Below are 13,281 nucleotides of genomic sequence, written 5' to 3' on the forward strand. Positions count from 1 at the left end.
ATTAACTGTTCTCTGAAGCACACACTTGCAATTTAGTTAAGATTGTGAAAATTTTATCTGACTAATTAAATGGTCAGCAATGAATGATATGGGGCATCACATTAAACATTTATATTCACTGGTATTTTAAAAGTAATTACTACAGGTGGCCAAGAAATTTCATATCTATAGAATCATAAAATCAGGCAGTTCAGAATGAGACCATTCATCCCACTGTACCAGTGCTAACTCTTTGTGTCATGCTCTAGCATATTATGAACTGTCAGTCAATACCTTTTAGATTTTGTATACTAAACATATTAAAGAATGAAACCTTTGGCATTTTGACCTGTAGACAGTCTGAAGAATCCAGGAAATACCTAAGTGAATATGATGTTCATAAACATTTGGGGCATTCACATATCCCTTTGTTTAAGGATGGATCTTCACCTAAAGAAACATAGCATTCCGAGTGGACCATTTCTCTTTCTCACATTGGAATAAAGGAAATAATGAAACTTAATGTGTATAAATTGACTGTGAATGGATCCTATTGATTTCAACAAGGTTCCACATAGTAGACTAATCAGTAATTTAGATCACATGGGATTCAAGGTGAACTGCCAATTGGATACATAATTGGCTTAATGGCAGGAGACAAAGAGTGATGATAGAGGGTTGTTTTTAACTGGAGGTCTGTCCCCAGCTGTGTTCCATGGGATTGGCACTGGGTCCTCTTTTGTTTCTCATTTATAGAAATGATTTGGATGAGAATATAGAAGGCAAGACTAGTAAGTTTGCAGATGACATCAAAAGTGGTGGTATAGTAGACAGTGAAGAAGATTTTCTAAGATTACAAAAGGATCTTGATCAAATAGGTCAATGGGGCTGAGAGATGGCAGATAGAGTTCAAATTGGTTAAATGTGAGCCATTGTATTTTGGTACAACAAATAAGTGTAGGCTTATTAATGGTAGGGCCTTGGGTAGTGTTCTCGAACAGAGGGACCTAGGGGTTCAGGTACATAATTCTTTGTCTACATGTGATGAAAACTTCAATGTGGCTAAAATGGTGATTAGCATGCTTGCCATTATTGCTCAGTCCTTTTTGAGTGTGGGAGTACAGGACATTGGTGAGGCCTCTTCTGGAATACTGTGTCTAGTATTGGTCACTCAGTTCTAGGAAGGATATTATTCAACTAGTGAGTTCAGAAGAGATTCACTTGGATTTTGCAGGTTTTGGAAGTTTTGCGTTACAAAGAAAGGGTAAGCTGGGCCATTTTTTTCACTGGAGCATAGTAGGTTGACAAGTGACCTTGTAGAAGATTATAAAATAATGAGGGGTATAGATAGGGTTAGTGGTAGTTGTCTTTTCCCTAGAATGGGGATTTCAATATTAGGGGGCATATTTTTAAGGTGAGAGGAGAGAGATTTTTAAAGAAAATGAGAGGCTAAGTTTTTAGAGGTTGTGGTTCAATGAAATTCCTGAGGAACTGGTGGATGTGGTTATAGTTACAACATTTGAGAGATTTTGATAAGTACATGAATAGGAAACATTTAGAGGGATATGGGCAAGGAGCAGGCAGGTGGGACTAGTTTCGTTTTGGATTATGTTTGGTATAGACAGGTTGGACTGAAGACTGTTTCCGTGCTGTATGACTCTATGATTCTGTGATAGTTACCCTCATCCAAACTAAACTGGATAAATCTCAACATCAGATAAGGATGGGAATCAACAGACACATCACCCTTTGTCTGGTAAAAATAGTTTATTTTGTGAAAGTCACATGATGAGGAAACCATTTTGGTTGTTTGTTTCAAATCAGCGGAGGCCGTTTACAGATAGAAAGAGTTGTATAGAAAACCTTCAAACAAGCTGTAAATAATCAAAGGAAATATTTGAAACTTGTGTCAATGTGTGATACTGTTCATTATATGTTTTCATGCATCCTTTTGCACAATTTGATAACTAAATTTCATTGCAGTAAAACAGTGTCTGCGTATCAAAAGTAATTAATTGACACAAAGTATATTGGGATGTCCTGAGCTTACGAAAGGCACTTTATCTCAGTTTTTTGACCTGGCAACCAAAGATATTTGACTCCAAGAAACTTTGTAAAGTGCTGAAACTCGTCACTTTCATTTCAACAGTAAAGCATCAACTGTAAAGAATCTCCAAGGTTGCCTTAATTGCACTCTGATAATTAAAGTTTGCAACCGTGTTGTTTCACTGTCATCTGAATCTATCCTCAAGTGCGAGAGCATGTGAGATGAGGGAGTGCGACATTGCAAAATCTGCATCAAGAGTGTGATATTAAATAAACTTTATTTTTAAAACTCACTAAAAAGCTTGGTGGTAGAATTATTTGGTTGGAACACTCTTTCTGAGAGTAAGAAAACATTTTATATAACAGCATCCTGATCATAGGCAGTAAATAGAAGCACACAAATTCTGTCCACAACATTTCAGGAAAGTTATCCAATTATTCCCACTTCCCTGGTCCTAACATCACAATTCTGGAAAATGGTCCTTTTCAGTGATGTACTTAATTCCCTAATCACAATTGCTATTCAATCTGCTTTGATCTTTTTTTAGGTAGGCCTTCCAGATCAAAACAACTCTGGATGAACCTTAAATCCAACTGATGGAATATAACATGTGAACTTGTCTATTTTAAGATCGTAAGAATTAGGAGCTGAGTAGACAACTGAGCCCCTCGAGCCTGCTTTGCCATTTGATATGATCATGGCAGATCCCATCATGGCTTCAATTCCACTTTCCTGCACACTGTCTATTACCCTTCACCCATTACCAAGTAAATATCTTTTAATCACCTCCTTAAATTTACTCAGTATCCCAGCACCCACCGTATCTTGGTGCAATGAATTCCACACATTCATGATCCTTTGAGAGAAGTAATTTTTCCTTATCTTTGTTTTAAATCTGCTACCACTTATCATGTGTTCTAGATCACCTCTCTCGGGATACATTGTCAATCCCCTTTAGCATCTTATATACCTCAATTAAATCTCTCATTCATGCCAACTCTAAAGAGGCCTAATCCTCTCAATCCCTCTTCATAAGACACCTTCCTCATATCTAATCAATCTGGTAAACTTCCTCTGAACTGCCTCCAATGCAGATACATCCCTTCTCAAATAAAGGGGCCAAAGTTGCATGCAGTGCTTCAGGTATGTTTCACTAATGGTTTGTACAGTTGCAGCAACTTTTCCCTAATTTTATACTCGGTCCTTTTAGTAATAAAAGCCAAAATTCCATTTTCCATCCTTATTACTTGCTGTATCCGTATGCTAGTTTACTGTGATTCATACACAAAGACACCCAGAAGTACTCAAGCTCTGTGAAATGTACTTCCATTTTACATATTATATTTCCTTCTGACCAAAATGGATAACCTCACATTTATTCATGTTTAATTCTATCAGCCAAAATTTGTCTCATTCATCTAACTTACCCATATTCATTTGAAGATTTCTTATATCTTTATTGCAATTTACTTCCCTGCCTATTTTACTGACATCAGAAAATTTGGCTAAAATGCCTTCTACTCCTGTTACTGAATTGATAGAACATAGAACATAGAACAATACAACACAGAACAGGCCCTTCGGCCCACGATGTTGTGCTGAACATTTGTCCTAGCTTAAGCACTTATCCATGTACCTATCCAATTGCCGCTTAAAGGTCACCAATTATTCTGACTCTGCCACTCCCACAGGCAGCGCATTCCATGCCCCCACCACTCTCTGGGTAAAGAACCTACTCCTGACATCCCCCCATACCTTCCACCCTTCACCTTAAATTTATGTCCCCTTGTAACACTCTGTTGTACCTGGGGAAAAAAGTCTCTGACTGTCTACTCTATCTATTCCCCGATCATCTTATAAACTTCTATCAAGTCAACCCTCATCCTTCGTCGTTCCAATGAGAAAAAGCCTAGCACTCTCAACCTATCCTCGTACGACATATTCTCCATTCCAGGCAACATCCTGGTAAATCTCCTCTGCACTCTCTCCAAAGCTTCCACATCTTTCCTAAAGTGAGGCGACCAGAACTGCACGCAGTACTCCAAATGTGGCCTTACCAAGGTCCTGTACAGCTGCAACATCACCTCACGACTCTTGAATTCAATCCCTCTGCTAATGAACGCTAATAAACCATAGGCCTTCTTACAAGCTCTATCCACCTGAGTGGCAACTTTCAAAAAGCTATCAACATAGACCCCAAGATCCCTCTGCTCCTCCACCTTACTAAGAACCCTACTGTTAACTCTGTATTCCGCATTCTTATTTGTCCTTCCAAAATGGACAACCTCACACTTGACAGGGTTGAATTCCATCTGCCACTCCTCAGCCCAGCTCTGCATCATATCTAAGTCCCTTTGCAGCTGACAACAGCCCTCCTCACTATCCACAACTCCACCAATCTTTGTATCGTCTGCAAATTTACTGACACACCCTTCGACTCCCTCTTCCAAGTCATTAATAAAAATCACAAACAGCAGAGGACCCAGAACTGATCCCTACGGAACTCCACTTGTAACTGGGCTCCAGGCTGAATATTTACCATCTACCACCACTCTCTGACTTTGACCGGTTAGCCAGTTCTCTATCCAACTGGCCAAATTTCCCATTATCCCATGCCTCCTGACTTTCCGCATAAGCCCACCATGGGGAACCTTATCAAATGCCTTGCTAAAATCCAAGTACACTACATCCACTGCTCTACCCTCATCCACGTGCTTGGTCACCTCCTTAAAGAATTCAATAAAACTTGTAAGGCAAGACCTACCCCTCACAAATCTGTGCTGAGTGTCCCTAATCAAGCAAAGTCTTTCCAGATACTCATAAATCCTATCCCTCAGTACCCTTTCCATTACTTTTGTTTGTAAATAGTTGGGGATTAAGGAACAAATCTTGTGGCACCCCAATAGTTACATCTTGCCAACAGGAAAAAAAAGTACGTTTATCCTAGCTCTCTGCTTTCTGTTACTTAGCCAATCCTCTACCCAAAGTGATAAATTAACCTAGCCCCATGTGATCTTACTTTGTGTATTAAGCTTTTGTGTAACAACTTAACAAATGCCTTCTGGAAGTCCCGATATACTATATGTAGAGGATACCCATTGTCTATTTTGTTTGTTACATCTTCAAAGAACTGTAGCAAATTAGTTAAACACAATTTACCCTTCATTAAAACATGCTGACTCTGATGGATTATACTTAGATTTTCCAAATGTATTGTTATTCCTTAATAATGAATTTTAACAAATTCCCAATGGCAGATGTTAAATTAACTGGTTTATAGTTTCTGCCTCCCTGTTTGGATAAGCGTGATATATTATCATTTTCTTAATCCACTGGAACTTTTCCTGCATCCAAGGAATTTAGAAATATTATAACTAATGAGTTCACTAGCTCTGCTGACATTTCTTTTAAGATGCTAAAATGAAGCTTATCATGTGTTGGGGTCGAGTCTGCCTTTAATCCCAATAGTTTGCTCAGTGCTTTTTCCCTAGTAATGATGCTTGTTCTAAGTTCTCCCTTTTTGTAACCTCTGCATTGCCTGTAACTATAAGGATGACACTAGATTACTTACAGTATGGAAACAGGCCCTTCGGCCCAACAAATCCACACCAACCCTCCGAAGAGTATTCTACCCAGACTCATTCCCCTACATTTACCCTGAACACTATGGACAATTTAGCATGGCCAACTCACCTGACCTGCACATCTTTGGATTGTGGGAGGAAACCAGAGCACCCGAAGGAAACCCACGCAGACACGGGGAGAATGTACAAACTCCACACAGAAAGTTGCCTGAGGCGACTCTACATATAGTATATCTAGACTTCCAGAAAGTATTGTTAAGTTGTTATACAAAAAGTTAATACACAATGTAAGATCACATGGTGCTAGGGTAATTTATCAGCTTAGGTAGAGGATTGGCTAACCAACAGAAAGCAGGGAGTTAGGATAAATTCACTGAGTCTTCTTCGACATCACCTTTCACTAGTGTCCTCCACCATGAAAAGAGAAAAGATGGTGAGCTGTCTTCTTGAACTGTTGGATCCACTGTGCTACTGGGGAGGGAGTTCCAAGATTTTGACCCTGCAACCATGAAGGAACGGTGATATATTACCAAGTCTGTACAGCGAGTGACTTGGAAGAGAATTTGCAGGTGGTGGTGTACCCAAGTATCTGATGCCCTTATCTTTCTAGATGATGGTGGTTGTGGGTTTGAAAGGTGATGTCTAAGAAGCCTCAGTGAATTTCATGGAATGTTGTCATCAGTTGCAAGAAGATGAAATATACAAGTGAGAATTTTTCTACAATTGTGTCGGGTATTGGTGAGACCACATCTGGATTGCTGTGTAGACGTTATCTTACGAGGAAAGATTGTACAGATTGAGTCTGTATACATTAGAATTTGGAAGAATGACAAGTGATCTTATTGAAACAGGTAGGTTTCTGAGGGGAATTAGCATGTGGATGGTGAAAAACTGTTTTCTTGTTGGACAGACAATAAGGAGGGAACAATAATAGGAAAAACAATATGGAGATGAAGAGATTTTATTTCTCTCAGAATATAGTTCTATTAATTTCTCTTCCCCAGAGATCCACAGAGTCATTGAATATTTTTAAGGCTGATTAGATAAATTCTTGAGTGATAAGTGTCCAGAAGGTGACAGGGATTTGATCGAAAACTGGAGTTGAGGCCACAGCCAGATTAGTTATGATTTTATCATTCGATGGAACCAGCTAGAGGGGTTAAATGGTCTATTCCTGCATCTATTTGATATGTTTACATGAATATTCCTGCTATTACTTGCCTCAAACAAAGGTTGGCCAAAATCCATAATGAGCAAATTGTACATGATTTGTTGATGGCTTGAGCATGCTCCATAGAAATACATGCCCTATATAGCAATGCGGAGATAGTTAAAGTAACAACAAAACAGAAAAGAAGATACAAAGTGCAAGATTGGAAACTTTTATGACAATTTATAAAAATTGGAATAGTAACTGACTCGTGACAATTCACATCGGGGGCCTGTCCCTTTCATAAAATTCAAGAGCCAAAAGCTTATCTGTACAGCTCTATTCACAGAATCCCTACAGGGTGGCAGCAGACCATTCAGCCCACACTAACCCTCCGAAGAATATCCCACCCAGATCCACACCCGTACCTATATAACTTTGCATTTTACATGGCTAACCTACCTAGCCTGCATATCCCTGGACACAATGGACAATTTAGCATTGCCAATCCACCGAACCTGCTCATCTTTGGACAGTGGGAGGAAATCCATGCAGATGTGAGGAGAATGTGCAAAACTCCACACAGTTGCCCAAGGCTGGATTCAAACCCAGTTCCTTGGCACATTATGGCAGCAGTGCAAACCACTGAATCTGCAGTGCTAACCATTGAGTCACTGTGCCACACAACAAACCCTGAATAAACTCAGAAGACTTAACGTTCAAGAGAAGTCCATGTTGAACTTCAATACCCACAATGCCCTCCCCATCTTCATAGCAGTGCAAAAGGTTACCATGAGTCCATTTTGTTTTGTTCTAAATACCTTCTTATCTGACATTGTCCTTCTGGGTTGCTGTGCACCAAAAATAAATGGAAATTTTTTTAAAAGGCTCATTAAAGCCAGCAGGACCATTGAAATATGATCCCTCAGATCAGGAAATATCTCCGCAGGCCAAAGCGTATTTACTTGCTGCACAGATCACAGTAGCAGGTGTCAGAGTCCTGATTTTCAGCATGCTAATTAATCTATCGTCGTTTGAAGAACAGTGAAAACCATGATGACTTCAGAGAGGCATATTAGATTAACGTGCAGCCTCATTTCCTTTCTAATTAGTGAGTTCCCTGGTGGTGCAGTTTGATGCCAAAATGTATCGGCTGTAATCCATAAATTCTTACAGCTAAAACATATTAAAGGGGAAAATGGCAAAAGAAACAGTTGTGAAGTTCGCCTGTGCCTCATCATTGTGTTTCTTCATTGTAGTGCTAGCTTAGAGTTTTAATGAGAGGACCCTGGGGTACATTAGAAGAAAGTTATTTATAATGTATAAAGTTATAAAGCATCTTCAGAATGTCCTTGAATAATATACAGCCAATAATTTTCTCAGCATCCAATGTGCATACACTGAGATTACACAGCTAACAAATAAGTGAATGACCAGATAAATATACAATACATTTGAAGACTATTTGGATCCTTATGATCCACTCTTTCTACTTCATCACAGCTTTTCAACATATCCTTGCATTTCTTTTCCTTTCAACTTTATTTTTGGGGTCATCTAACCTATTTTTAAATCATTTAAATATTGGTCAGAATCCTTCAGTTACTTGCACTTCTTCAAATAAGAGTGGGATATTTAACCTTCAGATAAGTATGTAAAAAGGGATGCGGTTTAATGTTTCATCTAAAAGAAAGAGCTTCTCTAAATGTAAACTATTCATGGTATTGCAACAAGCTACTTAGAGTATCCATTAAAGTTCTGCATGGAATAACACTTGATGACAGGTCCCATATGTTTCCAACTTGGGACTATTCTGTGCAAGCATGCTTTGCTACTTTTGAAGACCAGTGGTCCCATTCACACTATAATCACAACTGTGGACTCATGTATATACTCAATAAATGCAACACAAAAAGCATTAAGTTAATTATATTTAAAGCACATGTTGGAAACAATTGAGAGAAGGTTTACTAATCTGATAACAGGAATGTGCAGGTATACTTCTGCAAGAAGGTTGGACAATCTAGGCTGGTCCCTGCTGCAGTTTAGCAGTGTGGAAAGACAATTTGTTTGAAGGATATAAGATCCACAGGGTTTTTGTCAAGGTTGATGTGTAAGACATTGGTATGGCCGCAATTGGAATCTGCATATAATTCTGGAAGATAGGAAGGATGTTGTTAAGTTGGAAAGGGTGAAAAAAAAGATTTACAAAGTTACCGAGACTGGAAGGTTTGAGTTAAAGGAAGACTTTGGATGGCCTAGGACTTTTTTCCCTGGAGCGTAGGAGGCTGAGGGGTAACCTTTTAGAGGCTTGTACAATCATTCAGTACTTAAAAAAGGTGAAGAGCCAAGGTCTTTTCCCCAGGGTAAGGGAGTCCAAATCTAGAGGGCATAGGCTTAGGGTGAGAGGGCAGAGATTTAAAAGGGGCCCAAGGGGCAACTTTTTAACACAGAGGCTGTTGTATATATCAAGTGAGTTGCCAGAGGAAGTAGCAGAGGTGGGTAAATTACAACATTGAAAATACATTTTCACATGTGCATGGATAGAAAAGGTTTAGAGGGATATGGGCCAAACACAGGCTAATGGAATTTGTTCAGTTTAGGAAACCAGGGGGTCAGCATGGGCAAGTAGTGACTGTAATGAGGTCAGCCAGATTCACCTTATGGAATATAAGCTCCCTGATTGCGGCTGTTAATCTGGTCCAATCGGGGAGCCCAGGCTGACATAAAAATATGAGTGTCAGACATGCTGACACTCAGAGCTAGCTTTGAGGGAGCTGGATCACTGTCAAGGACTTCCCACATGTAAATAAAGGGTGACTTAGTGGTAGATATCGGCCTCTGTGCAGTTATTTCAGGACAATGTGGGCCTAAGAGCCTGTTATTGTGCTGCATACCTCTATGATTGTTGTGGGAGAACCTAGGAAAATAATGGGTTGCCCACTTAAGAGATAGATTTGTGCATAAGGTAATGGTTCTGAATGAGTTAATGTGTTTGATACATTGAGTTCTTTCCCTTTTGCTATGTCATTTAATCATTTGTAGGTGGTGACAGCGAGTTTGAGACTAGCTTTGATAGGAAGTAGATGTATTCAATGCAGTAGTGCCCAAGAGTCCTAGTAATTAGTTTGACTTGCAGTGCGTATGTACTGATAGTTAACAAGGAGGTTTATTGCATCATAGCCAAGGACAGTAACTCTTCTGTAAAGACTCTATAGTTGTGTATCCTCTACAACTGGTCACTATTAAGTATAGACAAAAGACAATTGGTGTTAGCAAACTATTTCCAAAACCCTTTATTCTAAACCATATACTGGCAGAGGTGATAGATATCAGGAGATGTCAGAAGCAACATTCTGAGTAATGCCACATGATGTGTAGCAGTGAGAATTGGAATTCCATGCAGAGACCATTTACATGAGGAGAAGATCCAGAAGAAGTGGGAAATATAGAAACTAGGAGCAGGGAATAGGCCGTTCAGCCCTTCGTGCCTGCACCACCATTCAATATGCTATTCCTGCTCTCTCTCTCTCTCTCTCTCTGTCTCTCTCTCTCTCCCCCCATATCCTTTGATCCATTTAGCCACATGCAATGCCCAGCTCCCTCTTGAATCTACCTAACAAACTGACCCCAACAGCTTACTGTGGCAGAGAATTCCACAACCTCACAACTCTGAGTGAAGAAATTCTTTCTAATTTCAGTCCTGAATGGTTTACCTGCTATTCTTGGATTGAGCAACATCATTTTGACTGCGGAAGGTGGAAATACATGCAAAGGTTGAGCAACCACTGTTCTGATAGACAGAAAGGGCAGGAAATCTCTGAAAAAAGCTGGGAAAGTATAATATACAGTGCAGAAATACAATATCATAAAGAAACAGATTTGTATTGGTTGAAAGCTGTAAAGTGCTACAGAGCAGCTAGTTAATAGAATTTAAAATGTATTGAATAAGTTAATTCAATATTACTGTAATGCAGTGCATAAGAAAATTGACAAATACAGAAAATAATTTACAATAATTTACAAATTACAGAAATTTAATGTAAGCTAAGGAACATGAAATCATAAGCAGCATTAAATTGATACAAATTCAAAACAACTTTATGATAATAAGATTAAGAAAAAAATTGAGAAGAGTTGGAAAATATTATAATACACAAAGATTCAAGATCACAGAAAGACAATAAAAGATGTCAAGATTGTGCAATGTGAAGGTGACAATTCTTAAGATACAGCATTGTCTCAAAATAAAACACTAAGCTTAGAGATGAGCAAGTTAATGCACCAAGATATTCAGTGTGTCTGATTGTAGATAATCACATTAATCAATAGAGCATTAAAGAGAGAAAACTTTTTATTTACTGCCATCTACATGGGACCAGGAGTGTGGCGGTTGATTAACTATTCTGAATAATCGAGAGGTACACATAACACTGACCAAAAAAAGCTTCAAGACATCAACATCCCTCAATAAATTTATGTACAAACATCACCACACCTCCTAAAATCAATGTAAAAACACACAGTAAGTAATAGAAACATAACACAGGGGTATGCACATCACTGTTATACTTTATTTACAGCATAAATATTTGATATCATGGTAGATCGTGGTAGTTGAGGTACATATTTTTTGCCAGTTGAACAAGATTCAGGGTTGATAAGGTACCGGTTAAATCAAAGTTTGTTGGACACTACTTTTGCAGGCGTCAATTTAAAAACAAATAAAATTCTTGAGTGATAACAACCTAACAGAGGAGTTCAACTTCCAGGTGAATTCATAAACAATTTCCTTAAAGACCTCTGCAGATTAGAGGAAATCTGTTAACATGGAGCTTTGAAATCAGAAATCATAAAAGAGGCAGAAATGTATTTGGAAATTTGACGGAACTTTATTATATTTCTTATAGTTCGAGGAATTTAAACTTTAGAGAAAGCTACTCAAACCATTCTAGTGGCAGAAACCAGAAAGACTCAAGAGAGGTCCTGAAAGGAGTAAACCAACACTACCTCAAGAGGGCAACAGAGCCCATTAACTTTATAACTCTTCAGTCGATCCAATACAGAAAGACAGTTAAACAATAGCTGCTAAGAACTAGTCTCGGTATTGAGGAACAATTAAGCCTCACTGGTACAGAAAACATCCAGCTATCACAAAGGGAGGCTACATTTGCAAAACAGTAGGTCACTGCCAGAAGATGTGTCAAAGTAGAACATAGTTTCAGAACAGGGAAATAACTGGTGGTCAAATATTCAAAAGAGGTCTATAAGTAGTGCAACCACTACCATTGGACAGGATATCTACATTGGAGAAAGTACCACAGATTTCTGGAGGATTGTTGGATGAACCAGAAGAGACAGAACTGATTTGAGTCAGTGGATATCCTGTTAACTCTATGTTTGAAACAGGAGTAGGTGTTATGGTACTATCAGACTGTGGAATAGAAGTATAAATTGCAGCTGACAGAGTTGAGACTACATGCACGGATGGAACAACTGTCAGAAGCTTAGGAATGTGACAAGATACACTGCAACACAATGTGCACAGGAGAATTGACATTTGCACATTGTTCACACTTCAAAAATGCCATCTTTGAGTTTGCATTGACCTCAACTTCATCAGAGGAGCTGGAAGAGATCCCAGAGAAGAACTGGCTCAGAAGAAAGAAACTGTTCAAACACTGGTCAAGTCCAGAGAGCAAAAGTGCTCCTGTCTCGATTAGCTATAGATCATAAATGGGCAACTTAATTCATGGCAGCTTTCCCACAGTTAGTGCAAGAATTAGAAAATGCGATACTTACAGACATTTTTAAACAAACTGAGTGTGTTGTAACAAAACACTGGACCAGGATAGACTTCAACCAAGACCTCCTAGCTCAGGGGTGCATGTTACATATCAGTTTGTTAGATATATTCAAGACGGAGCTGGATGTGGTCCTTGTAGCTAAAAGATCAAGGAGCATGGGAAGAAAGTGGGAATGGGATACTGAGATCGCATGATCAGCCATGACATATTGAATGGTGGTGCAAGTTCAAAGATCCGATTAGCCTACTCCTCCTCAGATTTTCTGTGTTTTTATGTTTTTCTTACCATTGCACCACTAGAACCCCTCAATGTAATACCTGTACTCTCGCACTCATTTGAGGTTGGTCTGAGACAGATTGAAGGAAATTTTACATTACACTTATGTAAAACCAAGAATCTGGTACATAATCTAGATTAGTACTTCAAAACAATGTGAAAATAATGCTGAACTTTGAGAAGTGTTTTATTTTGGGTGGGATGCCTATCATTTCAGGTGGGTGTAAATGATCCTGTGACAATATGAAGAATAAAGAAAAATTCCTTTACACAGAAAGATTAAAATTACGAATTCAATATCATGAGGAATGTTGAAACAAATAACATAGATGCCGAAAGGAAAGCTAGATAAAAGTCTGAGGGAAATGATATTGAAAGATCCTGCTGATAGGTTGGATATGGAGGTAGGAGGAGGCTTATGTGACTAGTCTGAACCAG

This window comes from Hemiscyllium ocellatum, chromosome 37, assembly GCF_020745735.1.
Source record: "Hemiscyllium ocellatum isolate sHemOce1 chromosome 37, sHemOce1.pat.X.cur, whole genome shotgun sequence".
Taxonomy (NCBI): domain Eukaryota; kingdom Metazoa; phylum Chordata; class Chondrichthyes; order Orectolobiformes; family Hemiscylliidae; genus Hemiscyllium; species Hemiscyllium ocellatum.